Here is a 16,101-nt window from a genome sequence, read left to right as displayed (position 1 = left end):
CATTTTAACTTTTTTTTTTTTTTTTTAAGAGACCAGCTCTTGCTCTGTCACCCAGGCTGGAGTGCAGTGAGGCAGTCATAGCTCACTTACAGCGTTGAACTCCTGGGCTCAAGCAATCCTCCCACCTCAGCCTTTTGGATTTTTTTGAAGACAGTCTGGCTGTATCACCCAGGCTGGAGTACAGTGGCATGATCTCACCTCAATGCAACCTCCGCCTCCCAGTCCCAAGTAATCCTCTGGCCTCACCCTCCCAAGTAGCTGAGACCACTGGTACGTGCCACCACACCCAGCTAAATTTTTGTATTTTTTGTAGAGACTGGGTTTTGCCATATTGCCAGGCTGGTCTCGAACTCTGGAGCTCAAGTGATCCACCCTTCAAAGTTCTGGCATTACAGGCATCAGCCACTGTGCTCAGTCTGCTTTTTTGTTTTTTCTCAGACATTCTGTTACAGCAGCCATTCCTTTATTGTTAGACATTTGGGTTTCCAGTTTGGGGCAATGGCCATCTTTGTTCATAAAAGTTTTTCCAAATTTACTTTTTTTTTTTTTTTTTTGAGATGGAGTATCGCTCTGTCACCAGGCTGGAGTGCAGTGGTGCAATCTCGGCTCACCGCAACCTCTGCCTCCTGGGTTCAAGCAATTTTCCTGCCTCAGCCTCCCGAGTAGCTGGGACTACAGTCGTGCACTACCACCCCCAGCTGATTTTTGTATTTTTAGTAGAGATGGGCCAGGATGGTCTCGATCTCTTGACCTCTCGATCTGCTTGCCTTGGCCTCCTAAAGTACTGGGATTACAGGGGTGAATCACCACGCCCGGCTACAGGGTCTTGCTCTGTCACCCAGACTGGAGTGCCGTGGTACAATCACGGCTCACTGCAACCTCCACCTCCCTGGCTCAAGTGATCCTCCTGCCTCACCCCCAAATTAACCTCTCCAGTAGCTAAGACCACAGGCGTGCACCACCACCTGGCTAATTTTTTGTATTTTTTATAGAGATGGGATTTTACCATGTTGCCCAGGCTGGTCTAGAACTCCTGACCTCAAATGATCTGCCTGCTTTGACCTCCCAAAGTGCTGGGATCAGACTTGAGCCACCGCACCCAGCACCCCCAGTTTACATTTATTTCCTTAAAATTATTGGCTAAAGGCCTCTGTAGTTTTGTTTGTGGTTTGTTGTTCAACTATTAAACAATTATTTTTTTCTGGCTGGGCATGGTGGCTCACACCTGTAATCCCAGCACTTTGGGAGGCTGAGGTAGGTGGATCATGAGGTCAGGAATTCGAGACCAGCCTGACCAACATGGAGAAACTCCGTCTCTACTAAAAAATACAAAAATTAGCCAGGCATGGTGGTGCGCACCTGTAATCCCCGCTACTCAGGAGGCTGAGGCAGGAGAATCACTTGAACCCGTGAGGCAGAGGTTGCAGTAAGCCGAGATGGTGCCATTGCACTACAGTCGGGGTGAAAGAGCGAGACACTGGCTCAAAAAGAAAAAAAAAAAAAGAGACAGGATTTTGCTATTTTGCCTGGACTGGGGTGCAGTGTCTATTCACAGATGTGATTATCAAACTCATGGCCTCAGACTACAGAGTAGCTGGGACTGCAGGGGCATGTTTCTGTACCTGGCCATCCTAACCATTTGTAAGTATACATTTCGGTGGACATTCATACTGCTGTGCAACCATCACCATCATCTATCTCTAGAATTCATCTTGCAAAAATGAAAATCTGTACCCTAGCAACCACCATTCCCATTCTACTTTCTTTTTCTTTTTTTTTTTTTTTTTTTTTTTTTGAGACTGAGTCTTGCTCTGTCGCCCAGGCTGGAGTGCAATGGCGTGATCTCGGCTCACTGCAACCTCTACCTTCCAGGTTCAAGTGATTCTTGTGCCCCAGCCTCCCGAGTAGCTGGGATTACAGGCACCTGCCACCACGCCAGGCTAATTTTTGTATTTTTAGTAGAGACAGGGTTTCACCATGTTGGCCAGGCTGGTCTTGAACTCTGAACTCAAGTGATCCACCCGCCTCGGCCTCCCAAAGTGCTGGGATTACAGTTGTGAGCCACTGTGCCCGGCCACCAACATTCTACTTTCTGTAAATGAATTTGACTACCTCATTCAAGTAGAATCATACAGTATTTGTTTTTGGTGACTGGTTCATTTCACTTCGCACATGTCCTCAAGTTTCATCCATGTTGAAGCACGTGTCAGAATTTTCTTCCTTTTTAAAGCTGAATATCTCATTGTATGTATATAGCACATTCTGCTTATCCATTAATCTGTGGATGGACATTGGGCTGCTTCCACATTTTAGCTATCACGAACATGACTTAATGATAAATAAAGGGGTATTGACCTCAAAGGAAGAGGTTGAAGCACAAAATGTAATTTAAAGAGTTTACTTGATGATGCCTGTAATCCCAGCATTTTGGGAGGCCAGGACTTCATGATATCCATTATGAACATGGATATCTCTTTGAGACTTTCTTTCCTTTTTTCTTTTTTTTGAGACGGAGTTTCGCTCTTGTTGCCCAGGCTAGAGTGCAACGGTGCAATCTTCGCTCACCACAACCTGGGCCTCCCGCGTTCAAGAGATTCTCCTGCCTCAGCCTCCCAAGTAGCTGGGATTACAGTCACCGCCACCACGCCCAGCTAATTTTGTATTTTTAGTAGAGATGGGGTTTCTCCATGTTGGTCAGGCTGGTCTCAAACTCCCGACCGCAGGTGATCCGCCCGCCTTGGCCTCCCAAAGTGCTGGGATTACAGGCGTGAGGCACCGCGCCTGGCCTTGAAATTTCTTTAGTCTGGTGCCAGCCTCACCCGATTTCCGTCTGGATAGCTATTTTAATAATCCTGTGGATGGCGCTCTCCTGACGGTCCTGAGGGAACACTCTGCAGTCAGGGTTGCGCTCCCGGCCCTTGCTTTCCCAGGGCTGCCTGGAGGCCGCAGGCCCCGCGCGTTCCCAGGCATAGCCCGCGCCCAGGTGCGCGCCGTCGCGGTGGGTTCCCCCCGGGAGGGGGAGGGAGCGGGGCAGGTGTCCCTAACGACTCTCCCACCCTCCAGCCCGGGGAGGAGCTGGCCCGGGCTCCGTTACCACATTACAGATGGGGAAAGAGCTCTCCTCCCTGTTTCGGATTTCAGGATCTTCCCGAGAACCAGAAGGAGGAAGACCCCCTCCTCCCCGCCCCCGCGCCAGCCGCCTCCATCTACAGTAGCTGACCCTTCCCCCATCCGCACCAGCTCCCGCGGGACTCAGGCGTCCCTGGCCACCGCAGCCTGGAAGCATTCCTTGCCTGCCCCTCACATGGGTCTCCTCTTTCTGGGATCCCCGAGTCTCCCTCGGACCCCACAGTCTTGCTGGCCCTGAAGACGCCTTGCCCTGGGCAGACTGCCTTTTAACTGGACTTGGGTGAACCTACCATTTGCTGGCCAGGACTTGTTCCCAGATGTCTAATTTAATCCTCCCAACCACCGCACCAGGTGTTATCGCCTAAGGAAACGGGCCCAGAAAAACTAAGTTGCAACGCCGAAGATACCCTAGCAGGCCAGTGGTGGAGCTGGCTGGAGCCCGCAGTTTAGCAGAGGGATGTGTTTACAGGACTGTCTCTTCCCAAGCCTGCCGGGACAGAGAAATGAAATACGGGCTCCCACCTGCGTGCCTGACGCATAGCAGGTGCTCGCTGTAAGTGATACCTCCCCTCCGTTTTTTCTTACGTACGGGTGGAAAACCAAGGGCCCATGGAAATCTGAGTTGAGCCACATAGGATGTGAAAAATAAAATTAAGAAAAAGTAGGCCGGGTGCAGTGGCTCACGCCTGTAATCCCAGCACTTTGGGAGGCCGAGGCGGGCGGATCACCTGAGGTTAGGAATTCGAGACCAGCCTGGCCAACATGGAGAAACTCCGTCTCTACTAAAAATACAGAATTAGCCGAGTGCAGTGGCGCGCGCCGGTAGTCCCTCGGGAGACTGAGGCAGGAGAATCGCTTGAACCCGGGAGGTGGAGGTTGCAGTGAGCCGAGATCACGCATTGCATTCCAGTCTGGGCAACAAGAGCGAAACTCTGCCTCCAAAAAAAAAGGTCTCTTCGGCCGGGCGCGGTGGCTCAAGCCTGTAATCCCAGCACTTAGGGAGGCCGAGACGGGTGGATCACGAGGTCAGGAGATCGAGACCATCCTGGCTAACACGGTGAAACCCCGTCTCTACTAAAAATACAAAAAACTAGCCGGGCGAGGTGGCGGGCGCCTGTAGTCCCAGCTACTCCGGAGGCTGAGGCAGGAGAATGGCGTGAACCCGGGAGGCGGAGCTTGCAGTGAGCTGAGATCCGGCCACTGCACTCCAGCCCGGGCTACAGAGCAAGACTCCGTCTCAAAAAAAAAAAAAAAAAAAAAAAAAAAAAAAAAAAAAAAAAAAAAAAAAAAAAAGGTCTCCTTCAGGAATACTGACAGGGGCACACCTATTTCATTTATCAAATGAAAACCTACAGTGTTATTTATAACAAAAAAATAAAAATCACCTAAATGTTCAATGATAAGGAAATAGCTAAATAAAATATGGTGGATTTGCATGATGAAATAGTATACAAGCCTAAAATGTTCATTCATTATTTCATTCAGAACCATTTACTAGTCTCTTTTTTTTTTTTTTTTTTTTTTTGAGACAGAGTCTCGGTCTGTTACCCAGGCTGGAGTGCAGTGGCACAATCTCAGCTCACTGCAACCTCCACCACCCTGGTTCAAGCGATTCTCCTGCCTCAGCCTCCGGAGTAGCTGAGATTACAGGTGCCTATGACCATGCCCGGCTAGTTTTTGTATTTTTAGTAGAGATAGGGTTTCACCATGTTGGTCAGGCTGGTCTGGAACTCCTGACCATGTGATCCGCCCATCTCGACCTCCCTAAGTGCTGGGATTACAGGTGTGAGGCACCGCACAAGGCCTATCTCTGCTATGCCAGGAATTGGGGCTGGGGATAATGGGACAAAAGGAGATGCTCTCAGCAGTCAAGAGGGAAGAGACAGGGAGGGGACCTGGAGTGTTAACAAATACTGTGACTAAGCACCACACACACACACACACACACACAACCAAGCATAAGTGCAGAGGTGGAGGGAGGTCCTGGGGGAGGGGCTGTTTCTTGTAGAGCCGGTGGGAATCAGAACAAGTGCTTTAGAAGTTTATACTTGGGGGCCAGGCGTGGTGGCTAACGTCTGTAATCCTAGCACTTTGGGAGGTGGGCGGATCACGAGGTCAGCAGATCAAGACCATCCTGGCTAAAACGGTGAAACCCCATTTCTACTAAAAATAGTGGGTGTGGTGGCTAGTGGGCGTGGTGGCACGTGCCTACCCAGCTACTCAGGAGCCTGAGGCAGGAGAATCTCTTGAACCCAGGAGGCGGAGGTTGCAGTGAGCTGAGATCACGCCACTGCACTGCAGCCTAGGTGACAGAGCGAGACTCTGTCCCCCAACCAAAAAAAAAAGTTTGTACTTGAGGTTTGACGCAGTAGCTAACGCCTGTAATCCCAGCACTTTGGACTTTGAGAGGTTAAGGTGGGAGGTTAAGGATTGGTTGAACTCAGGAGTTCAAGACCAGCTTGGGCAACGTAGCAAGACTTCTCCACCATTCTATCCAGCCAGCTGCTTCTGGTCCACGGGGTACATGGTAAAGCCAGTAAATTCCTTGAGTGTGAGCTCATTTGTACATTTCCTTGGCTGTAACACGTATTGCCCTGGTTAGAGGCTATATTATGTTGAATGCCATGCTGATGGATATGGCATTCAGTAAGTCCATGAGTGGTGGTGCTGATGGAAGCACTGTAGGTAGAGAAAGCAAATACATGAAATATGTGCCTATCCTCATGAAGATAAAATACAGCCCCTTCATGATGGGAGAACCCAGTCAAACCAATCTACAATGAAGTGAGAATGGTGCCCAATCAGGGCTCAGCAGTGGGCTGTGAGGAGGGTCGACACTCAGCACTGGCCACAGCCAGATCAGCCTCAGAGAGAAGACTCTGTTACTGAGCCCAGGCATAGCTTCCATCCCTGCCACCATGGCCACTTTATATCTTTGCACAAGCCCGGGGCAGGGGAGGGGGCGCAGCTGGGAAAGCAGCTGACCATCGTCCACTAGACTGTCATCTTGTCCACCTGGTGATCATTTCGTCCCTTTGCCTTATTGTGGGCTATTGTATCCACCTTGCCTTTGTTAAGTACACAACTCCATTTGGCCTTTGTACCACCAAGATGCTATTATTCTCACTGAGATCGGGGAATCCAGTTCCACTGATCCATCCAGCACACCCCACTAGTTCTCTAGTCAAGAGAGGACAGTCATCAGAGCAAGTCAAGGATGCTGGTGGCCCTCACCAATGCATTTCTTAATGCTTTCATAAAGGGAGTGTTTTCCATACCCCCCTAAAATATGTGGTAGCAGGGGCTAAGAAGGTTGCTCATCACAGATCCAGTCCAGCATTCGCATCTCCCGGGGATTTCTGATTCCTTCTTCTACAGTATGCCAGGGAAGTTCTGGCATTTCATATTTATTAACTGTAGGCTACTACTTAATCCAGACTTTAATTAGCCAATCTAGCCGACTATTAATTCTCCTCCCAGGTGCTCAGGCCAACACAGTAAATCCCAAATCCTGGATAAGCATCCACGGCAACGAGTTTGGCCAAACCAAGGCTTCCATCCCCCAACTTTGGTCTAGCTCCCTCAGCACGCACTCCCACACATGCTCCTGCAGCTTCTGCCAAGACAAACTGGCTAGGCCTGTAACCTTGTGCTTCTCCATGGGCTGTGCTGGGACCTAACTCATGAAGGGCCTGGGGCCAAAGAGGGATGGGGGCAGGGAGGGTTCTGAGGCTGATATTTTGGGAAGAGGGAGCAGTATTAGAGGGCCTTATCTCCACAGACATGAGAATTTCAAGGGAATTTGGGGGTTCAAAGTTCTCAGTCTTGTTCATGTTTGCCTAAATGTCTCCATCTCATCTCGGGCTCCCAGCCCATTCCCAGCAATGCCCTTATCTTAGTATAAGAGACCTGGAGGGCTGAGCATTTACTTAGCACTGAATCTTGGTAACCTTTACAATGACATCCTGGTCCTGTCCTTAGTCACATGTGCCTGTGCCTGGAGGAGATGAGGGACTCCTTCAAGTTGCCATCAAGGGATTCTGGGTTTTTGTTGTTTGTTTGTTTTTTGAGAGGGAGTCTCGTTCTGTCACCCAGGCTGGCGTACAGTGGCGCCATCTCAGCTCACCTCAACCTCCGCCTCCTGGGTTCAAGTGATTCTCCTGCCTTAGCCTCCTGAGTAGCTAGGAATAGAGGTGCCTGCCACCACGCCTGGCTAATTTTGTATTTTTAGTACAGACAGAGTTTCACCATGTTAGCCAGGTTGGTCTCGAACTCCTGACCTCGGATGATCCACCTGCCTCGGCCTCCCAAAGTGCTGGGATTACAGGCATGAGCCACCACGCCACCCAGTTTCTGTATTTTTAGAGATGGGGTTTTACCATGTTGGCCAGTCTGGTCTCAAACTCCTGACTTCATGTTATCCACCTGCCTCGGCCTCCCAGAATGCTAGGATTACAGGCATGAGCCACCACACCTGGCTGTGTCTGTCTGTCTATCTACCATCTCTCTCTCTCTCTCTCTCTCTCTCTCTCTCTCTCTCTCTCTCTCTCTCTCTATCATCTATCTAACTATATCTGTTGAGACAGGGTCTCACTCCCATTGCCCAGGCTGGAGTGCAGTGGCACGATCTCGGCACACTGCAGCCTTGACCTTCCAGGCTAAATTGATCCTCCCACTTCAACCTCTCAAGTAGCTGAGACTATAGGTGTATATCACCGTGTCCAGCTAATTTTTTGTATTTTTAGTAAAGATGGGGTTTTGCTATGTTGCCCAGGCTGGTCTCAAACTCCTGGTCTCAAGTGATCTGCCTGCCTTGATCTTCCAAAGTTCTGGGATTACAGTCATGAGCCGCTGCACCCAACCAAGATATATATATATATTTATGTATAAATATATAAATATAATATATAAATATATAAATAATACATAAATATATAATATATATTATATATAAATATAAATATATATATAAAATATCTAAATAATGGATGAAAGATGTTGGATGAATTATAAATGAGCTTAGGGATGTTTGGAACCTATCTCTAGCTTAGAGGTTGATACCTGGCCTTGCTACCCTCTGCTGAAATAACCTCTTGGCCTCCTGTGTCCTGGTTGACTCAAGGAGAGGCTCTAGATTTACCTGAATGGGAAATACCATTGCCTCTGTCTATTTATTCAATTTTCCTTATTTTCTGTCCCTGCCTTCTGCATGCACATCTATGGCAGTGCACGAGCTTAGATGGCTGCCCACAGGGCAGAGGCCTCTGGGCCCCATCAAGGGGAGGCAGCCTGGTTTAGTGGAAGAGCATTGGGTTAGAGTCAGGAGGCCTAGTTTCCAAACTCAGCTGTTACTTCCTTTCATGGACTTGGTTAACTATCTAAGGGGGTTTGGACTCAGTGATGTTTGAGGTCCTTCTTGTCAATCCCTAATTCCTAACTTGTCCTGATCATTTTATGGGGTTGTGCTGTGGACAAAATGAAAGAATGTGAGAGAAGAGTAAGAATGACACTGAGATGATCCCCCACTTCCCAACCACATGCACATCATCCTCCCTAATTCTGAGGACATTTGACTTTTAGTGTGGCTGGGAGAACACCCAAGGCTGTTTTGACATCATAGACATGCTTTCATCTTGCACTTGGCTGGCAGGAAAGGAGGCAATGGTATAGCAGGAAATCAGAGGCCCCCCAGCAAGGATCTTGGCAGTGGAACCAGGACGAAGGACATCTGGGAAAGAAAGTGAACCTGGTGAGTTAGGAAGAAATCCTTAGGGCAAGAACTGAAGGAGTCTGGCCGGGAACTGACCTAGGCCACAGACAGGATAAGTTCTTCTTTCATATAGTATTCTGTTAAATACCAACTGGTGCACTGTGGTTCAATTCTGGCCCTCACCATCCAGAGCTAGTGCAGACCCCGCAAGTTAAAATGCACAATCCCCAAGACGACTGCCTTTACTTTAGAGGTCAGCTGCAAGGTCACGGGGATCCTCAGGTCACCCACACTTCTGACTGGCTGGCTACAAATTTGGGGGTTTCTCATGATCCCCCTCAGATTCGATAAGTCACTACAACCACAGCACTCAGGAAAGTGCTATTCTTATGATTACAGTTTTATTATGGAGGATGCAAATCAGCACAACCAGCCAGAGGGTTGTGGGGTAAGAACAGGGCAAGTCTGAGAGGGTTCTGAATGCAGAGCTACCATACTCTCTCCCTGTGGAATCAGGGAGGTTATGTCGTCCTTTGCCCTCTGACACTCCGTATGTTCATCAACCAGGGCACTCCAGAGTTTTGTATCCAGAAGATTTTTGTTTTTGCTTGTATTTTTTTTTTCTTTTTGAGATGGAGTCTTGCTCTGTTACCCAGGCTAGAGTGGTGCGATTTTGGCTCACTGCAACCTCCACCTCCCCGGTTCAAGTGATTCTCCTGCCTCAGCCTCCCAAGCAGCTGGGATTACAGGTGCATGCCACCACACCCAGCTAATTTTTGTATTTTTAGTAGAGACAGGGTTTCACATTGGCCAGGATGGTCTCAATCTCTTGACCTCATGATCCGCCCACTTCAGTCTTGCTTCCCAAAGTGCTGGGATGACAGGCGTGAGCCACCATGCCCAGCCTGTTTGTTTGTTTTTGAGACTGGGTGTGACTGTGTTGTCCAGGCTGGAGCGCAGTGGCATGATACGGCTCACTGTAGCTTTTATCTCTCAGGCTCGAGTGATCCTCCCACCTCAGCCTCCCATGTAGCTGGGACTGCAGGTGCATGTCACCATACCCAGCTAATTTTATTCTTTTTTGTAGAAACGGGATCTCGCTCTCTTGTTCAGGTTGGAGACTCAAGCTCCTGGGCTCAAGCAATCCTCCTGCCTTGGCCTCCCAAAGTGCTGGCAGTATAGGCATGAGGTACCACTCCCAGCCTGTATCCAGAGTGTTTTTTTTTTTTTTTTAAATCAGAGTTCCATTACATAGGCACAATTGATTACATCACTGGCTGGAGATTCAGTTCCATTTCCCCTCCCTGAACCTCAAGTGGATTGAATCCCCAATCTCTAATCACAGAGCTGGTTTTTCTGATATGGTTAGCTGCTATCCTGAAACTGCTTAGGGGCCACCATGAGTCACCTAATTAGCATAAACTATCTGGGCCATAAATATCACTCTTAATACTTGAGAAATTCTAAGGAGTGAGTCTCCCTCCTGAGCACCAGGGACAAAGGCCAAATCGTTTTTTTTTTTTTTTTTGAGATGGAGTCTTGCTCTTGTCCCCCAGGCTGGAATGCAGTGGTGTGATCTCAGCTCTCTACAGCCTCTGCCTCCTGGTTTCAAGTGATTCTCCTGTCTCAGCCTCCCGAGTAGATGAGATTACAGGCACTTGCCACCATACCTTGCTATTTTTTTTTTTTTTCTTGAGACGGAGTCTCACTCTGTCACCCAGGCTGGAGTCCAGTGGTGTGATCTCCACTCACTGCAAGCTCTGCCTCCTGGGTTCACGCCATTCTCCTGCCTCAGCCTCCCGAGTAGCTGTGACTACAGGTGCCTGCCCCCATGCCCGGCTAATTTTTTCTTATTTTTAGTAGAGATGGGGTTTCACCATATTAGCCAGGATTGTCTCAATCTCCTGACCTTGTGATCCACCCACTTCAGCCTACCAGAGTGCTGGGATTACAGGCGTTAGCCACCGCGCCTGGCCAATTTTTGTATTTTTAGTGGAGATGGAGTTTCTCCATGTTGGTCAGCCTGGTCTCAAACTCCTGATCTCAGGTGAACTGCCCGCCTCAGCCTCCCAAAGTGCTGGGATTACAGGCATGAGCCACCGCACCTGGCCTAGGCCAAATTTGTAGGGAAAAGAGAGAGAGATCAGACTGTTACTGTGTCTTTGTAGAAAAGGAAGCCATAAGAAATTCCATTTTGATCTGTACACTGAACAATTGTTTTGCCTGGAGACGCTGTTAATCTGTAACTTTAGCCCCAACCTTGTGCTCACAGAAACATGCGTTGTATGGAATCAAGGTTTAAGGGATCTAGGACTGTGCAGGATGTGCCTTGTTAACAATATGTTTGCAGGCAGTATGCTTGGTAAAAGTCATCGCCATTCTCCATTCTCGATTAACTGGGAGCACAATGCACTGCCGAAAGCCACAGGGACCTCTGCCCAGGAAAGCCGGGTATTGTCCAAGGTTTCTCCCCACTGAGACAGCCTGAGATATGGCCTCGTGAGATGGGAAAGACCTGACCATCCCCCAGCCTGACACCCATGAAGGGTCTGTGCTGAGGAGGATTAGTAAAAGAGGAAGGCCTCTTGCGTCTAAGGGGAAGGCTTCTATCTCCTGCATGCCCCTGGGAATGCTCGGTATAAAACCCGATTGTACATTCATTCTATTCTGAGATAGGAGAAAACCGCCCTGTGGCTGGAGGCAAGATATGCTGGCAGCAATGCTGCTCTGTTATTCTTTACCACACTGAGATGTTTGGGTGGAGAGAAGCATAAATCTGGCCTATGTGTACATCCAGGCATAGTAGCTTCCCTTGAACTTATTTGTGACACAGATTCCTTTGCTCACGTGTTTTCTTGCTGACCTTCTCCCCACTATCACCCTGTTCTCCTGCTGCATTTCCCTTGCTGAGATAGTGAAAATAATAATCAATAAATACTGATGGAACTCAGAGACCGGGGCCGGTGCAGGTCCTCCGTATGCTGAGTGCCGGTCTCCTGGGCCCACTGTTCTTTCTCTATACTTTGTCTCTGTACCTTATGTCTTTTCTCAGTCTCTCATCCCACCTGATGAGAAGTACCCACAGGTGTGGAGGGGCAGGCCCCCCTTCACCTGCCGCACAACGTGGGTGCCTTTCTCTAAGGTGAAGGTACGCTAAGAACGTGAGCTTTTGAGGACGAGTCCATGAGAGATTCCTGAGTACGTCCCTGGTCAGCCTTGCGGTAAGCTTGTGCACTCAGAGGAACCCAGGTAACAATGGGACAAACTGAAAGTAAATATGCCTCTTATCTCAGCTTCATTAAAATTATTTTAAGAAGAGGGGGAGTTAGAGCTTCTACAGAAAATCTAATTATGCTATGTCAAACAATAGAACAATTTTGCCCCTGGTTTCCAGAACAGGGAACCTTAGATCTAAAAGATTGGGAAAAAATTGGCAAAGAATTAAAACAAGCAAATAGGGAAGGTAAAATCATCCCACTTACAATATGGAATGATTGGGCCATTATTTTTTTTTTTTTTTTTTTTTTTTGAGACGGAGTCTCGCTCTGTCACCCAGGCTGGAGTGCAGTGGCCCGCTCTCTGCTCACTGCAAGCTCCGCCTCCCGGGTTCGCGCAATTCTCCTGCCTCAGCCTCCCGAGCAGCTGGGACTACAGGCGCCCGCCACCTCGCCCGGCTTATTTTTTTGTATTTTTAGTAGAGACGGGGTTTCACCATGTTAGCCAGGATGGTCTCGATCTCCTGACCTCGTGATCCGCCCGTCTCGGCCTCCCAAAGTGCTGGGATTACAGGCTTGAGCCACCGCGCCCGGCCAATTGGGCCATTATTAAAGCAACTTCAGAACCATTTCAAACAGAAGAAGATAGCATTTCAGTTTCTGCTGCCCCTGAAGGCTGTGTAATAGATTGTGAAGAAGAGGCAGGGACAGAGTTCAGGAAAGGAACGGAAAGTTCACATTGTAAATATGTAGCAGAATCTGTAATGGCTCAGTCAACACAAAATGTTGACTACAATCAATTACAGGAGGTAATATATCCTGAGTCATCAAAACTGGGGGAAGGAGGTCCAGAATTATTGGGGCCATCAGAGCCTAAAGCATGATGGCCATCAACTCCTCCTCCTGGGTTCAGATACCTGTAACATTACAACCTCAAAGGCAGGTTAGACAAGTACAAACCCCGAGAATATCAAGTAGAAAAGGATAGAGTTTCTATCCCAGCAATGCCAATTCAGATGCAGTATCCACAATATCAGCCAGTAGAAAATATGACTCGACCGCCGATAGTTTATAAATACCGGCCGCTAGCCAAGCGTCAGTATCGGCCGCCTCCAGAGGTTCAAAGCGGTATGTCCTGTGCCAAATAGCAGGGCACCGTAACAGCAACCCATGGCGGTGGTGTTTAATCCTACACCACCACCTAGTGGACAAGGTAGTACACTGCATGAAATCATTGATAAAGCCAGAAAATAGATCTTGAGGCATGGGAGTTCCGGGTACTTTTAAAACCGATACCGGCCAGGAAAGGGACTCAAGCAGGAGCGTCTGTCTGAACTGAGGCTAGATATGAATCTTTCACTATGAAAATGTTAAAAGATATGAAGCAAGGAGTTAAACAATATGGACCCAACTCCCCTTATATGAGAACATTATTAGATTCCATTGTTCATGGAAATAGACTCATTCCTTATGACTGGAAATTTTTTTTTTTGTTTTTTGAGACGGAGTCTGGCTCTGTCGCCCAGGCTGGAGTGCAGTGGCCGGATCTCAGCTCACTGCAAGCTCTGCCTCCTGGGTTTAAGCCATTCTCCTGCCTCAGCCTCCGGAGTAGCTGGGACTACAGGCGCCCGCCACCTCGCCCGGCTAGTTTTTTGTACTTTTTAGTAGAGACAGGGTTTCACCGTGTTAGCCAGGATGGTCTCAATCTCCTGACCTCGTGATCCGCCCGTCTCAGCCTCCCAAAGTGCTGGGATTACAGGCTTGAGCCACCGTGCCCGGCCATGACTGGAAAATTTTCGCTAAATCTTCCCTTTCACCCTCTCAGTTTCTACAGTTTAAAACCTGGTGGATTGATGGAGTACAAGAACAGGTACGAAAAATTAGGCTACTAATCCCACTGTTAATATAGATGGAGACCAATTGCTAGGAACAGGTCCAAATTGGAGCACTATTATCCAACAAACAGCAATGTAGAATGAGGCTATTGAACAACTAAGGGCTATTTGCCTCAGGGCCTGGGAAAAAATTCAGGACCCAGGAACCGCCTGCCCTTCTTTTAATTCAATTAGACAAGGCTCTAAAGAGCCATATCCAGACTTTGTGGCAAGGTTGCAAGATGCTGCTCAAAAATCTATTACAGATGATAACACCCGAAAAGTTTTTGTAGAATTAATGGCTTATCAAAATGCAAATCCAGAATGTCAATTGGCCATGAAGTCATTAAAAAGAAAAGTTCCAGCAGAAGTTAATGAAATTATAGAATATGTGAAGGCTTGTGATGGGATTGGAGGAGCTATGCATAAGGGCAATGCTAATGGCTCAAGCAATGATGGGAGTCACTTTAGGAGGACAAGTTAGAACATTTGGGAAAAAATGTTATAATTGTAGCCAAATCGGTCATCTGAAAAGGAGTTGCCCAGTCTTAAGTAAACAGAATATAATAAATCAAGCTATTACGGCAAAAAATAAAGAGCCACTTGACCTGTGTCCAAAATGTGGAAAAGGAAAACATTGGGCTAATCAATGTCATTCTAAATTTGATAAAGATGGGCAACTATTGTTGGGGAAATGGAAAGAGGAGCCAGCTTCAGGCCCCGCAACAAACTGGGGCATTCCCAATTCAGCTCTTTGTTCCTCAGGGTTTTCAGGGACCACAACCCCGGCAGCAAATACCACCACATCAGGGAGTCAGCCAATTACAACAATACAACAGCTGTCCACCGCCACAGCAGGCAGAGCAGCAGCAGATTTATGTTCCACTCAAATGGTTTCTTTACTCCCTGGAGAGCCCCTGCAAAAGATTCCTACAGGGGTATATGACCTGCTGCCAGAAGGGATGGTAGGCCTTATTTTAGGGAGATCAAGTCTAAATTTGAAGGGAGTCCAAATTCATACTGGGGTAATTCATTCAGATTATAAAGGGGAAATTCAGTTAGTGATCAGCTCCACTGGTCCCTGGAGCACCAATCCAGGTGATAGAATTGCTCAATTACTGCTTTTGCCTTATATTAAAATTGGGAAAAACAAAACGGAAAGAACAAGAGGGTTTGGAAATACCAACCCTGCTGGAAAAGCTGCTTATTGGGCTAGTCAGGTCTCAGAGGATAGACCTGTGTGTACAGTCACTATTCAGGGAAAGCAGTTTGAAGGGTTAGTGGATACTGGGGCTGATGTTGCTATCATCGCCTTAAATCAATGGCCAAAAAATTGGCCTAAACAATAGCCTGTTACAGGACTCATCGGTGTAGGCACCGCCTCAGAAGTGTATCAAAGTGCCACGATTTTACATTGTCTAGGACCTGATAATCAAGAAAGTACAGTTCAACCTATGATCCCTTCTATTCCAATTAATTTATGGGGCCGAGACTTGTTACAACAATGGCATGCAGAGATTACTATTCCAGCCTCCCTATACAGCCCCACGAGTCAAAAAATCATGAGTAAAATGGGATATCTCCCTGAAAAGGGACTAGGAAAGAATGAAGATGGCATTAAAGTCCCAATTGAGGCTGAAAAAAATCAAAAAAGAAAAGGAGTAGGGTATCCTTTTTAGGAGCGGCCAATGTAGAGCCTCCAAAACCCATTCCATTAACTTGGAAAACAAAAAAACCTGTATGGGTAAATCAGTGGCTGCTACCATAACAAAAGCTGAAGGCTTTACACTTATTAGCAAAGGAACAATTAGAAAAGGGACATATTGAGCCTTCATTTTCACCTTGGAATTCTCCTGTGTTTGGAATTCAGAAAAAATCTGGCAGATGGCGCATGCTGAACGACTTATAGAGTCATTAATGCTGTAATTCAACCCTTGGGGGCTGTCCGACCCGAGATACCCTCTCTGGCCATGATCCCCAAAGATTGGCCTTTAATTATAATTGATCTGAAGGATTGCTTTTTTACCATTTCTCTGGCAAAACAGGATTTTGAAAAATTTGCTTTTACTATACCAGCCATAAATAATAAAGAACCAGCCACCAGGTTTCAGTGGAAAGTGTCACCTCAGGGAAAGATCAATAGTCCAACTACTTGTCAGATTTTTGTAGCTCA

This window comes from Chlorocebus sabaeus, chromosome 17 (genome assembly GCF_047675955.1).
Source record: "Chlorocebus sabaeus isolate Y175 chromosome 17, mChlSab1.0.hap1, whole genome shotgun sequence".
Classification (NCBI taxonomy): Eukaryota; Metazoa; Chordata; class Mammalia; order Primates; family Cercopithecidae; genus Chlorocebus; species Chlorocebus sabaeus.
The sequence above is the reverse complement of the archived record's forward strand: the minus strand, read 5'-3'. Positions refer to the sequence as shown.